The sequence below is a fragment of the Lolium rigidum genome, chromosome 4 (assembly GCF_022539505.1).
Source record: "Lolium rigidum isolate FL_2022 chromosome 4, APGP_CSIRO_Lrig_0.1, whole genome shotgun sequence".
Taxonomy (NCBI): Eukaryota; Viridiplantae; Streptophyta; class Magnoliopsida; order Poales; family Poaceae; genus Lolium; species Lolium rigidum.
In genome coordinates, this window is record NC_061511.1 from 200919591 (window position 1) to 200933272 (window position 13682).

The following is a 13682-nucleotide window of genomic DNA, read 5'->3' on the forward strand; positions in this document are numbered from 1 at the left end:
AACGCCACGAAGGCTCACCTTCTTCTCCGGAGCCTATCCCACGAAGGAATAGCTCACTCACTTGTGGTAGACTTTGAGGCAGCCTCCAAACCTTCACAATCTTGTCAGGAGCAAATCCACAGCCCGGATGCTTCTGGACTTCTTTTGCCCACCTAGGGTTTTCAGGAAACCCTGGAGAGCAGGTATCTCGATGAATACAAGGGGGAACAAGATTTGGCTCGGTGGAACTATAGATCAAGGCCTCCTCTATCTTTTCCCCGAAGCGATTCGAGTTTGGGTGGAGGAGGAGGGAGATCTAAGGCTTTTGATGTTTCTATCAATGGAGTATGAGAGATAGAGCTGAAGAACAGGTTGTAGTGTAGTACCTAAGTGTTCTGAGGTAGGAAAAGGGGTATTTATAGGCCCACTTGAAATCCAGCCGTTGTGACTTGTCCAGCTCAGCAAACAATCGAGGGAGCCGGTCTGCCGGGCCTGGAGCCTGGCCATCCGGTGCAGGGGCCGGTGCCGCCGGGCCACATGCCGGACCATCCGGCCGGAACCGAATCATGCACCGGGCCGGAACCGGGCGGCTTCTAGGATTTACGGTACATATGCTCCGGTTGTCACCAGTGTAGGAGCCGGTCTGCGCTGGGAAGTCCGGAGCACATGCCGACGGCGGCAAGGAACCGGGCCGACCGGTAGAAATCGGACGTGAGGCCGGGCGGGCACGGGTGACGGTGCCAGACTCCCTAGAATGTGCCCGGATGGCACCGGTGCCAGGGTCGGTTGGCGCCGGGCCAGCCGGCGTCACGGCCGGTGCCGCCGGACGAGGTGCCGGCCTGAAGGAAACTGATGTTCCCCTTTTCATCGAAGTGGGGCGGGGGGTCTCCCATCATCTTCTTGTTCCACTGATACACCATTATGCCTGTTAGACTAATACCTCAGAATAATCTTATATGCATGTATTAGTCCGATTACTCTAGCAACAGTGTCATTGTTACCAAAATAGGGTAACATACCCTTACAAGATCAATAGTGTAATGTCTAAAACAAGCGGAAACTGAATTTGTAATGCTCTCTCTAAACTCTCTTATTCAGCTAATTCAGCAACCATCATTGCAGGCACATGAGAGATTGTAGATGCAAAACTCCAGAGATATTGTAACATTTCATATTTTCCCGGCACTTTGTCATGGGTATACCCTTTCGGATACCCATTATTGCCATACCCGGTGTGGATAATTATGGAGGTGGGCTAACACAAGGACTCGACAAATTGGATCTACATGTAATATCGACTTGGACTACAAGAAAGAGGACTCCAATATATAATAGACTATGACTCTTGTAAACCATACCTTGGTTGCATATATAAAGCCAGGCAGGGCACCCTTAGGACATACGAGGATACCCGCAGATTAGACATAGAGTAGATACAATCCGTCTACGGCGGCACCCTGTAAACACATCTATCATATATAATGGATTGCTAGCCGGACGTAGCGATCCTCCACCGTGGAGACGTGAACTTAGATACGTCGTGTGCCGTCTCGCTCCAGGAATCTCCAGCGCCGCCTTTCCCTAAAACCTAATCTGTAACCTTGAACATTGCCAAGGATACAACCTTGTCATTGGCGCCGTCCGTAAAAAGTGCGGCGACTGAATTTCGTGATCCGGGCGAGATCCTTCATCATCAACATCGTCAGCATCACATATCACTGATCAACTACATCGTCCACACGGTTGGAAAGCTTGATGACACGGTTCAGTACAGCCAACACGTGCTAGCTGCTGGCTTACGACACGAGCGGGCGGCGACTGCAATTAAGGAAGACAAACAAGTTATCTCGTTTTTATCGGCTAAACCAAAGACTGGAAGCACGCGCAGAAAACTAATCTAGTCTAGGGATTTGGCCCGGCCTAATTCTTTTTCTTCACGTGAAGTATTGCAAGGCGGGCGTCATCATGGATTCAAGAACAGAGACTAGAAGCATGCGATTAAAAAGAAGATCAAGTCGGCCAATTCTGAGGAACTTTTTTTCTATATGATCCCGCACACGAGCGCGCGACTTGAGACGGATGTTGCAGCGCAAGAACGCCATAGAGATCAACTCGTATACGAAGACAAAAAGAAATAGAAGGAGAAGAAGCGAGCTGCAGTACACGCGTTTGTACTTTGTACGTGGAGATCAAGCCTCAAGGAAAAATCATCAGGTGGAGAAGCGAATCGGGTCACATCAGTCACCCATATCAGTTGGATGCTGGACAACTTGGAAAATACTTCGCCTTCGTCGCAATTGTGATTCCGCCACTAAGAAGACCTGACATCGCGCACTCGCTATCATCAACTCGCCGTCGCGAATTCTCCATCGACATAAAGACTATTAGGTGCTATATATTCAGTCAATTACTCTTCATATATTTATTTCGGTCAAATATTTTTTTTGGCTCATGTTGTTATTTGTGCGCAGATTTTTGTACTTCAATATAACTGCAGATCGGAATAAGATTCGACAACTCTGCTACGTTGACACCGCTCACCACAGCACACTCACCACACTCGGGGGCTCACCCGTCGAGGATCCACCGTATCGACTGTGTCCTGTTCATCGGCTGCGTCCGGCCAGGCGCCACGTGACTACATCCAACACGACATGCTTCCATGCTGACCCCATCGCACCTGATAAAGCTAGATGTTTCTCTTCCATGAGTCGATTATTATTTACTTTCTCCGCACCCAACACTCGGGGGCTGTGCTATTACATCATAACTAAAATACATCCGAATACTCGAGGCCTGCAAAGTCAATAACATTAACTTTGAGTGGTAAACCTCTCAATATCATCGACCCCCAAGCATCTGACACCTCGTATGTGAAAGCCCGAGTAGCTGGTGATCCTCGTCCGATCCTTGAAAACTTCAACCCGGTTGCAATCCAACTGACAGGTTGGTAAGGAACTAAGACATTGGGCGGCAGGCTAACGAAAAGGCTTAGCATACAATGACCACGCGTCTACAAGGTTGGCGACTACCATGAGTTCATGACCGCTACTGTCCTCGCAATGGCACACTTCGCAAGTGGACTAATTCTTCGAGTGCTGGTCGTGCACCTGAACATCCCAGCTTGTCCGTTGTGTCGATTTCATCCACAGTGTCGACTCCTGGCTATCTACAAGCTATATCCACACCCACGGGTGTACGACCTGGGACGAATATTTCCTCGGCTGCTTCAAAAACTCGGGTTGAGTAGTTCCCCGAGCGCTTCGAAAACTCAGGTTTAGTATTTCCCTCGAGTACTTCAAAAACTCAGGTTAAGTACTTCCTCGAGTAGCACAAACCGATTCTACGCGCGGCTGCAAGCACCCGCCCATAGATTTGGGGGCTACTCCCATCGGAAGCGCTGCACCCGGCAGAAGATCTTGAAGAAACCGACAAATTCGACTACTGCATCAGCCAAACGAGGCATCCGATATATAAATAAGTTCCTGGGCCACTTCGCCGTGAGCATCCAAATGCCATGCTAGAGAATGAAGGTAAGACCATCAAGATCCATTGTGAGGCATAGCACTGCCACAAACTGCACTCTGCTAGAAATATCCATATCGTCGTCGATATGATGAAAAATCCTGACGGATGCGTCAGGTACCTTTAATTCACAATTACTGGAATTCAGAACTCGTTAAGTCCTCCGCGGCTCGGGCTGAATTACACCAGTTTTCCAAATTCGTGTCCGGGGACACCAGGCCTGTTACGAAAATCCCTACGATTGTATACCATTTAATATCGGCTGAAACAACCAGTTAACTACAGATTCAAGCCATTAAGAAAGAAGTCGAAGGATTGAGATTCAACCCGAGACGAATACTTCCTTGGATGCTTCACAAAGTTTGAAGTCGACTACTTCATCGGATAGTACAACTTGAGTCTACGCGCGGTTGCAAGCATCCGCCCATAGACTCGGGGGCACTACTCCTATCGGGAGCGCTGGTCGCGCACCCGACAGAAAATATTGAAGAACCCGACAACTTCGGCTACTGCTTCAACTAAACAACACACTCGATATTTCGGTAAAAACATATATTAAGTTAATTCTTTACTCAAACAAATCTTCGAGTTCCTTTTGCAGGTGAATGAATCAAAGTTTATAGACTCAACTCGAGACTCAAGTAGAGCCTACTCCCATCGGGAGCACATGGATGCAAAAAAAAGTCGACATCTTCATCAAGTTCTTCCACGAGTAGTACAACTTGAGTCTACGCGCGGCTGAGCACCCGCTCATAGACTCGGGGGGCTACTTCCATCGGAAGCACTAGTCGCATATCTGATAGAAAACAACTTCGACTCGTCATCAAGTACGAATTCGACGTTCTTCGTCTCATCAAGACACTCGGAGGTGATATTTGTAATGCTTGAGTCTCTACGTAAGTCTTCGACTTCCCTAGACACTCATTATTGATATATCCGTTGCGGCTACTTATGGAGGTAGACCAACACAAGGACTCGATAAATTAGACCCGCATGTAATATCGACTTGAACTACAAGAAAGATGATTCCAATATGTAATATACTATGACTCTTGTAAACCCTAGGTTGGTCGCATATATAAAGCCAAGCAAGGGCACCCCTTAGAACATACGAGGATACCCGAAAATTAGACATAGACTAGATATAATCTGCATAAGGCGGCACCCTGTAAACACATCTATCATATGGACGTAGCGATCCTTCACCGTGGTGACGTGAACCTGGGTACGTTGTGTGCCATCTCACTCCCGAAATCTCCAGCGTCGCCTTTGCCTAAAACCTAACCTTGGACATTGCCGAGGGTACAACCTCATCGCACTTTTTGTGGTATCTATTAATCTATCTATCAACCAAATCTACTTCTCTTTACACAGCATATCAGGGAAATTAAGGGAATATCTACTCTATATATAACCCACCGAATGATATCACCCAATGAGTCAAGCGACACCTACTTGCTGAATATGTTGTGCATTTTCTCTCCCAACATATAACTCCGAAGGATACAATGCAATGAGTGGCCAAAGCCACATATTATTTTCTTGGTTTGTGTAGGAAAACTTAGATAAGTGAAAGAGATATTTGAAAATGTGAGAACACCTTCGGTATAAGAGACATTACGAAAACAACTCAACCATGTGTTTGTTTGGGTGCAATATGCTAACTTCTTAGATTCGAATCATAGTTCTCATCATAGCCAGCAAATCTATGTTGCATAATCGTGATGAACAACATAAAGTTCAACTATCATAGTTCTCGTTATTATTTAGGAATGTGTTCTCAATAAACTCAAAGTAGACAAAAGTAGACATGGAAAAAAACCTAGTACCCCTTTATAACAAGGAATCTTCGAACAACCAAAACTATGGATTTTGTTTGACAGATAAAATGACTGCAAGAGGACAGTATAGTGAGCCAAAGCACTTAACTTGACAATTAATCTTCTTCCACATGAATCGTGAAGTTCACAAGGTTGTACATAGTATCAATATAGCACACATCAATAGCTTGGGTATTGTAACATCCCAAATTTTAGGACAAAGAAGAAAATGATTTTTCCTTTTTCCAAAAATGTGAACCAACAAAAACTTTTCTAAAATATGATGCTATGCTTAGTGCTCATACCTAATTCTTGTGTTATTGCCATGATTGTTTGTTTATTACATTAAACATAATTCCAAAACCCTAAACCCTAACCTTCCCAAAACTAAATAGGATCCAATAAGAAGGAACTAAAATAAAATAAAAAGACATATGGGGGCATATAGCCCTAGTAGGCAAATCTTGACTAATAACCTTCTTACTTTTCTAAATAGGGATGAACCATTGTTAAACCCCACTGGTCTCAAACCCTATCTCATTACAGATCACCTGCAAAAAAATAACAAGTCAGTACCTTTTTCAAATTCAAACAATTATTAAAAATCAACCATAATGAATTTTGAGGTGATTCCAATTCTCATAATTCACATTTCAAAAACTCTAATTGTTTATGAAAAAATATGACAGTGGTGTTGACCATGATCATGGGCTAGAATCAAATAATGGCTATGTAGTCATTTCTAGCCCATTTAAATTATTTCAAATTTAGTAATTCAAATCTATGAGGTGTAGCGTCTCATTTAAATCACTTTCACAAGTAATTCAATGTGAGGTGATGACATATGTCTTCATGACCCATATGTTCTTATTTGAAAATATTAAATCATTGTCATAGTGGTATTTAAATTGTTCAAAACTACTGATTAAATCATATGAGATGTATTGATCTCATTTAAATCTTTGTCTCAAGTAATTCAACATGAGGAAGTGACCCTAGTCTAATAAACCTCATGTTGTATGAATTGATGATATTAAATTATTAATAAGATAGTACTAAATTGCATGAGGTGTATTCCCACATTTAAGTCATGTTTCTCAAATAATAAGTGTGAAGTGTTGACCTTGCTCAACATGTGTTCATACCTTAGTATTTGAGGGAATTAAATCTTAACAAGATTCAATGAGAGGAAATTATTTCTCCCAAGAAATAAATAGAAACATTAATTAATATTTGTAATGAGAGGAAATTATTATTTTTTTCTTTAAAAGAAAACAAAGTCAACCAACATGATAATAATATGGTGATGCTAGAATAGTTTGTGTGAGTCATTTGTGTGATTAGTCTAGCACTTAAGTATTATTTGGTGATTGTATCCTCGTATCCGTTTATAGACGCTAGTACCGGAGACTATCAAGAGGAGGAGGTTTTCTACCAAGAGGAAGAAGAAGGGAACTTTGATCATCACACCAACCAAGGCAAGCTAATATTCTTGCTAAGTGCAAAGCTCTACAAGAGCAAGGCATCATCACATTTTACTTTATGCTTATTTGTCCTATCCTAAGTTTTTACTTTACAAGCTTTATTGAATTTGATTTATCAAAGTTACCTTTTGATTCATGTTTCACTTGGTCTAGATATAGAGTGGAACAAGAGCACCAAACTTAGCCTAGAAAGCTATAAGCTAGTTAGCACCCCTCATGACTAGTTGCTAGTGCTAACAAATAAAAGTAACTACTTTAGATGGGAACATGTGAAATGAATTGACTTTGAAAACCTTGGAATGATGAGTCATTCTATTGAAAGATTTTGAAGGTGAATATGACTTATGAATGATATGGTGAACTTTACAAAAACTGATGGTTGGGTTCGGATACGATACCATTCCAATTTTACAAGTACCCCCACAATACCTGATATGGGTAGGGCTTAACTAGAAGTTTATGTATCTTAGTATGGGTTCCCTCTAAACAAGCGTCATCGGGGTTATGCCAAGGGCTGCCTCCAAAGAAATATGAAATGATGTGAAATGACGTGAAATGAGGTGAATGTCCGGCCCAAGCCCTGTGCAGTTCCCAGGCTGACTGACTGTCTTCACTGGGAGGCCAAGCTCATGGGGAGAGGTGCCTATACTAGGGTATGTAAGTGAAAGGTTATGGTTGGTAGTCCGCACACGGAGTGTGATAAATCAGGGCCAGTTAACCTGACGGATTATTGTAAATGTTGTGGCACAAGTGTACGACCTCTGCAGAGTGTAGAACTATTCGAATAGTCGTGTCCACGGTTACGGACGATTGGAAAGGCCATACTGTTCTGTCATCAGACTCTTTTTAAAAATATGACATGTGACTTGTGACTTGAACCGGAAAGGTGAATGGTGAATTTGAATTGAATCACAACAGAGTTGTGGGAATGACACTAATGTTCCCACTTGAGTTAGTTAGCAAATGAAGAGGCTTTACTAAATGTTTGTGAACTAAAATTGGCTTTATGCAAATAAACTTAGAGCTTAGCACCCCCTTACTATAGTTGATAGTACTTACACTAGTATTAGTTTGCGAGTACTTTAAAGTACTCATGGCTTTGTCCCTGGCTATTCAAATGGCCAGACTATGAAGGAGAACAGCAGTACGAGGAAGATGAACAGCAGGACGTCTACGACAACTAGGACTACTCCTGACGTCAACAGTTGCCTGTGGAACAGATGGACCACGACCGTTACTTCGCTTCCGCTCTGTGTTTTGTAATAGGATCTCTAGATCCCCTATGTTGTATTAAGACTGGATCATGTGATCCCTCTATGTAAGACAATTATGTGTTGTAATAAATGATGTTCTGTGATATCAATCTATTATGTCTCGCAAAAACAATATTCTTGGGATTGCGATGTACGGCATAATAGGCATCTGGACTTAAAAATCCGGGTGTTGACAGGTATCGTTGCCTTTATCTCTAATTTGAAATTTTATAAAACAATATCCAAATGACACTTAGAATGAACCCTCTAGCTGTATATTGCGTTGACATGTTATACCAGTTTGTAGAATGTACTATCGGTTCATTCAAATCAAAAATACCATCAACATAAGCTAAGCTTGACTATCGATTATCTCAATCAGATTCAATTTAGTCCGTATTCGAGAAAAGAAGATTCAAATTTACAGCTAGAATATCGTAGTAGGACTTTTTATTTCTTCCTTTTATTTTTCTTTTTTTCTTTGGTTGTGTGCATCCGTACTACCAGGGTAGTGCGTTGTTGCCGAGGCTGGATGTAATTGGTATCTCTCGATGTTAATATATTTATTTTATTGAAAAAATACTTCAGTTGTAGCTCGACCTAAGTGGATTCTTAAGATATCATCTAAATTGTAGAAATATTGGTGCATACAATAGGCTTAACCGCAATAGCCAAATCTGCCAAAGCAGCAGCAACTAGCATCAAATTGTACTGTCACGCTTTCTCATGAAATTATACCGTAACAAGAACATCAATGACAGTTATTCATTCAGTAAATTCAGCAAACACTTTCTCAACGTAATAATAGCTTTTGCCAAGGAAAACCAATATACTAACTCATTGGAACTATTTCAAGATAGTAAATGTTTTTTTCTACATGAATCTTGAAGCGTTCATCAGCGTTAACGAGGTATCAAAAAAAAGTCGAGTAACCCGCAATTACGGGTTAAAACTAATCTGAGATAACAAACATTTCTTATATAGAGAGGCTGACATGGGGTTCTCATCAACCTGCCGTGGTAACAAGGTAAAGTATAACCGTCGGGTTCTAAATAAAATGCTAGTATCCCACAATCGCGGGTAAAAAATAATCCAATATAGCAAGCTTTCCAAAGAGACTGATATTGGTTGCATCATCAAACATCCAAATAATAGAAACAGATGAGGCGGCCGCAGAAAACTACGCTCGAGACACCGTTATCACGTCCCCAAAAGGTTCAGAAAACCGCAGGGGTGCCGATCTGAGTTGACTTCACACCGGCCAAGCATGCACCACATTTTTTCAAACTCTGTGGCGCTAGACGCCTCTAAAACGAGATTTTTTTTTAGATCTACCACGTAATCAACCCAAAATGTTATAGATGGGTCACCATCTACCATGGCCATTGGGAAAATTCATCGCCCATAACAACTTTTCTTCAGATATAGTGACCTGCTAGACCCAGCTTTGTCAGGTATTGTGTTGGATGATCCAAATCTGATAGATTATCAACATCAGCTAAGCTTTACTGGTTATGATCTCAATCAAAACTAGTCTCAACTCTCAAGTACTACAACTGCAGCTCAAACTATGTGGATTCTTGCAGTATCATTTAAGTTATACGCATATGGGTACCGATGGTTGGCTTCAGCCCAAATAGCACAATCTACCAAACTAGGAGAAACCAAACCTATAATGCTTTCTCCTAAATTGTACCGTAGAATAGCAATGTTCCTTATTCAGTTAATTCAGCAAACACCTTCGCAGAAATCGGAGACTAGGTCTCGAAAGCTACAAAGAGATACCGTAACATTTCACAACGACCAATCCATTTTGTGGTATCTATCAATCTATCCACCGATGATACTTCTCTTTACTCACTGTACCACGATAATTAAGATGAATATCTACTCTAGAAAAATTGCATGCGTTTTGAGTCGAGCAACGCCTACTTGCCCTACATACCGTGCATTTCCTCTTCCTACATATACCTCGATCTCACTGAATACTCTGCCATGTCTGGGCCATGAAATGAAGCTAGCAAGTGAAGCCGCATATTATGTTCTTGCATTGTTTTAGGATTTTGTACCCCCTTCAACCAAGTTATATGTCGGTGAAACAGAAATTTAAGAATGCGACCACACCTTCGGTATGAGAGACACTGGAAAAGCAATTCAACCTTTAGTGGTTTCTTGGACTGCAACTTGTGGGTTTCTTAGACCACAAACTAGGAGTTTCTCTTCAGGCAAATAAAATTTGAAATCTAAGATTGAAGTTTTCTCTCTCTCCCTAAGATTTGGTCCATATTCATGACCGGCCCTATGTACAGAGCGGCTGACGAAATCTTTGTGCTTGTTGATGTTGTGAGATTGCAACATTCCGATTTGGACGAGGAAGGTTGCTTAAGCTTTCCACAATCTCCTGCCAATCCTGATCTTATGTTTCCAATATGCAATATCTTACGGGGAAAGTGCATTCGGGTACATCTATGTCAATTTGGTAAATGAGCACCCCATTGTAGCAATAGCAAGATAATCGGTAGAATATTCACATGCCCGCATGCATGCACCCACAGTCCCAACACACACATGCACACACCTACACACACAAGTACATGCACACACAAACATGTTGTTACTTCACATTTTCAAAGCAAGAAAATTATAAGTTCATCCTCGGTGGCGTTCTTTCCTCATCTCTGTCTGGCGTGGGTGGACAAGGTCGAGGGATTTGGGGAAGAGCTCAGTCCCTCTTAAGTCGTCCAGGCCGCTAGCGTTCCTGCCTTCATGGCGCCCAAACTGCAGAGGGCCGTGCTTAATTGGTGCTCTCGGCGGGGCAATGCCGCGCCCCGTCTGGCAGAAGGGGAATCCGGAGGCACGCGGGCACCTTTACTGGCTACATCTGATTTTTTTCCAGAATCTTTTGCAACTCAGAAGTATGGTTTTGATTTTTTTTTTTTTTGAATAAAAAGATCACTAGTGTTCATGTGCGCGAAACCTTTACATATACGGATATACTAGAGATTTCACATGACTCAGCATAGCCAAGCAAACAGATATGCAAGCTAATTTCTTATCTGTTCACCCAAGTTTCATATCTGCTAGTAACAACAAAAACTCAGGCAATTCCTATTCTACCATAGTCATTCTTTAGGAATGAGCGGCATTCGGAAAACTAGTTCGACTCGGATTCGTCGCTGGAGTACATACCTGGGTTATGTCTGCACGATGTGCTTTGCTCAGCAGCGCATGCTTGCTCTAGCCTCTAATCACTTTGACTGGTGCTGAAATGACACATCCATCTTCAGTTGTATGTAGTGCAAGAGCCCCAGGAGAAGCATGGACCTTGGAGTTTTGCAAGGGATCACATGGTATACTATGGAAAGTGTGACGTGAAACTAGTCCAACCATATAAGGAAGTTCGTATTCGTATGTTAAGAAACCTAGTGTTTAGAAAGCTAGAGCGCCAAATGTGGTATTAGAGAATCAATGAGATAGTTAAGATTATGATGGATCGCTCAAGATATACTCCAATGATATGATATTTGTGTCACGATTTTCCAAATTTTATCACTCTATCCTTTTAATTGAATTTAGATCCTCGATGTGTAAGCGCCTTAATTTTGGGGGGCAATCCATAGGTTTCGGATTCTTGGGAAACAAAGAATTATTGATCAATTATCTTCGTTCGTTGTTTTGCTCGGCCGTGAAACAAGATACGTGGACCCCTTGCCAATTGACTTTTTTTCTTCAAAACTAATTTGATCTAAAGAGATAATTAGAAAGAAAATTGGTGATGTCCAAAAGTAATAGAAACCTCCTGTTGTAATTAATTAACAACATTTGATTGATTTTTGCTAAATGGGCTCAAACTATTTAATCGCACTTGTAGTCGAGTATTAATTTTTTTTTTCAAAAGGGAATGGTCCTGGCTTTGATTTATTACATTTTTTCAATAAACAATGGCAAAAGGCCTTACATACAAACCGTAGCTCCCAAATAAGGTGATATGTGCCACGGACTACCACAAAATAGAGAACAAACATGGCCTATTTCCTTAACCATAACCATGGTCCATGGCCAGCTCACCGGCCAGGTCTTGAAAGAGCTGCTCATGGCCCATGCTCCAGAAATTGCCTCCGTCATCTTCCGTTGACCCGTTTCCCCCAAGAAATCTATGTTGCACAATCTTGATGATTACCTAAAGTTCATCAATCATAGTTCTCATAATTATTGAGGAATTCAGTCTCAATAAACCTAAGTAGAAGAAATTTAAAAATACACATGCGAAAATTCTAATGGCCTTCTCATAACAAGTAACACTGGAGCCAAAAATATGAATTTGTAGTAAAATCTTACCAGAGGATAACATAATGAACCAAAGGCCTGAACTTGACAAATCTTCATGCACTCGAATCACATAATTCACAACGATGCAGAGAGTATTAGTATAGTATAAATTAATAGCATGGATACTAATGTTTTGCTCACGGATGGAGATGGACATATATATGTAGTGCCGCATTCATCTCTAATCGAAAGTATCAAAACAACGACTAAGAATAATTACAATGAACCATGTAGTTGTGTATTATGTTAACCTGCTAGAACTGTTGGTTCATCCAAACCAGATAAGTTATCAACACCACCTAAGCTTGAGTAGTTATGATCTCAGAACTAGTCTCAAGTATTACAGCTGAAGCTTAAACTTAGTGGATTCTTATTGGTATCATCCAAATTATAGAAATACTGCAAATAGTTGGCTTTAGTCCACCAATAGCACAATACCCCAAACCAGCATAAATCATATATGCGATGTTTTCTCCTAAATTGTACTATAGTACAACAATGTCGCTTCTGACAATTCAGCAAGCACCTACGTGAACACTCAGAGATTGGGGATGCAAAGTTGCAAAGAGATACTGTAACATTTCATAATGCCCTAGCCACTATCCACCGAAGCTACTTCTCTTTATTCACTGTATCAGGGCAATTAAGGTGAATATCGACTCTAGAAAAATTACATGAATCGAGGCAAGCCACACCTACTTGTGATGCACAGTGTGCGTTTTTTCTCCCTACATATACCTCTGAAGGATATCATGCAACGAGTGGCCCATGAAGTGAAGCCAGCAAGTGAGAGTAGAAAACATACATGCATGAGTCAATCCACACCTACTTGTGATGCATAGTGTACGTGCATTTTGTCTCCCTACATATACCTTTGAAGGATAACACGCAATGAGTGGCCCATGAAGTTCTTGCCTTGTGTAGGATTTTTTTTATCCTTTCAACCAAATTATATGTCGGTGAAAGAGAGCTTTAAGAATGTGATCACACCTCTGGTATGCGAGACATTGGGAAAACAATTCAACCTTTATCTGTTTCTTGGACTGCAACATGTGGGGTTCTTAGACTGAAACTGGCAGTTTCTTTTCGGCCAAGAAAATTGTGAAATCTAAGCTTGAAGTGTTTCCCCTCTCCCTGAGAGTTGGTCTATATTCCTAATACACTCCATGTACACAACAGTCCAACATGAACTGCGTGCTTGTTGATTTCTTGTAGATTGCAACATTTCAATTTGGATGAAGGTCTTTTAAGTTATTCACAACCTGCCGTCAAACATGCTCTTATGGTTCGAA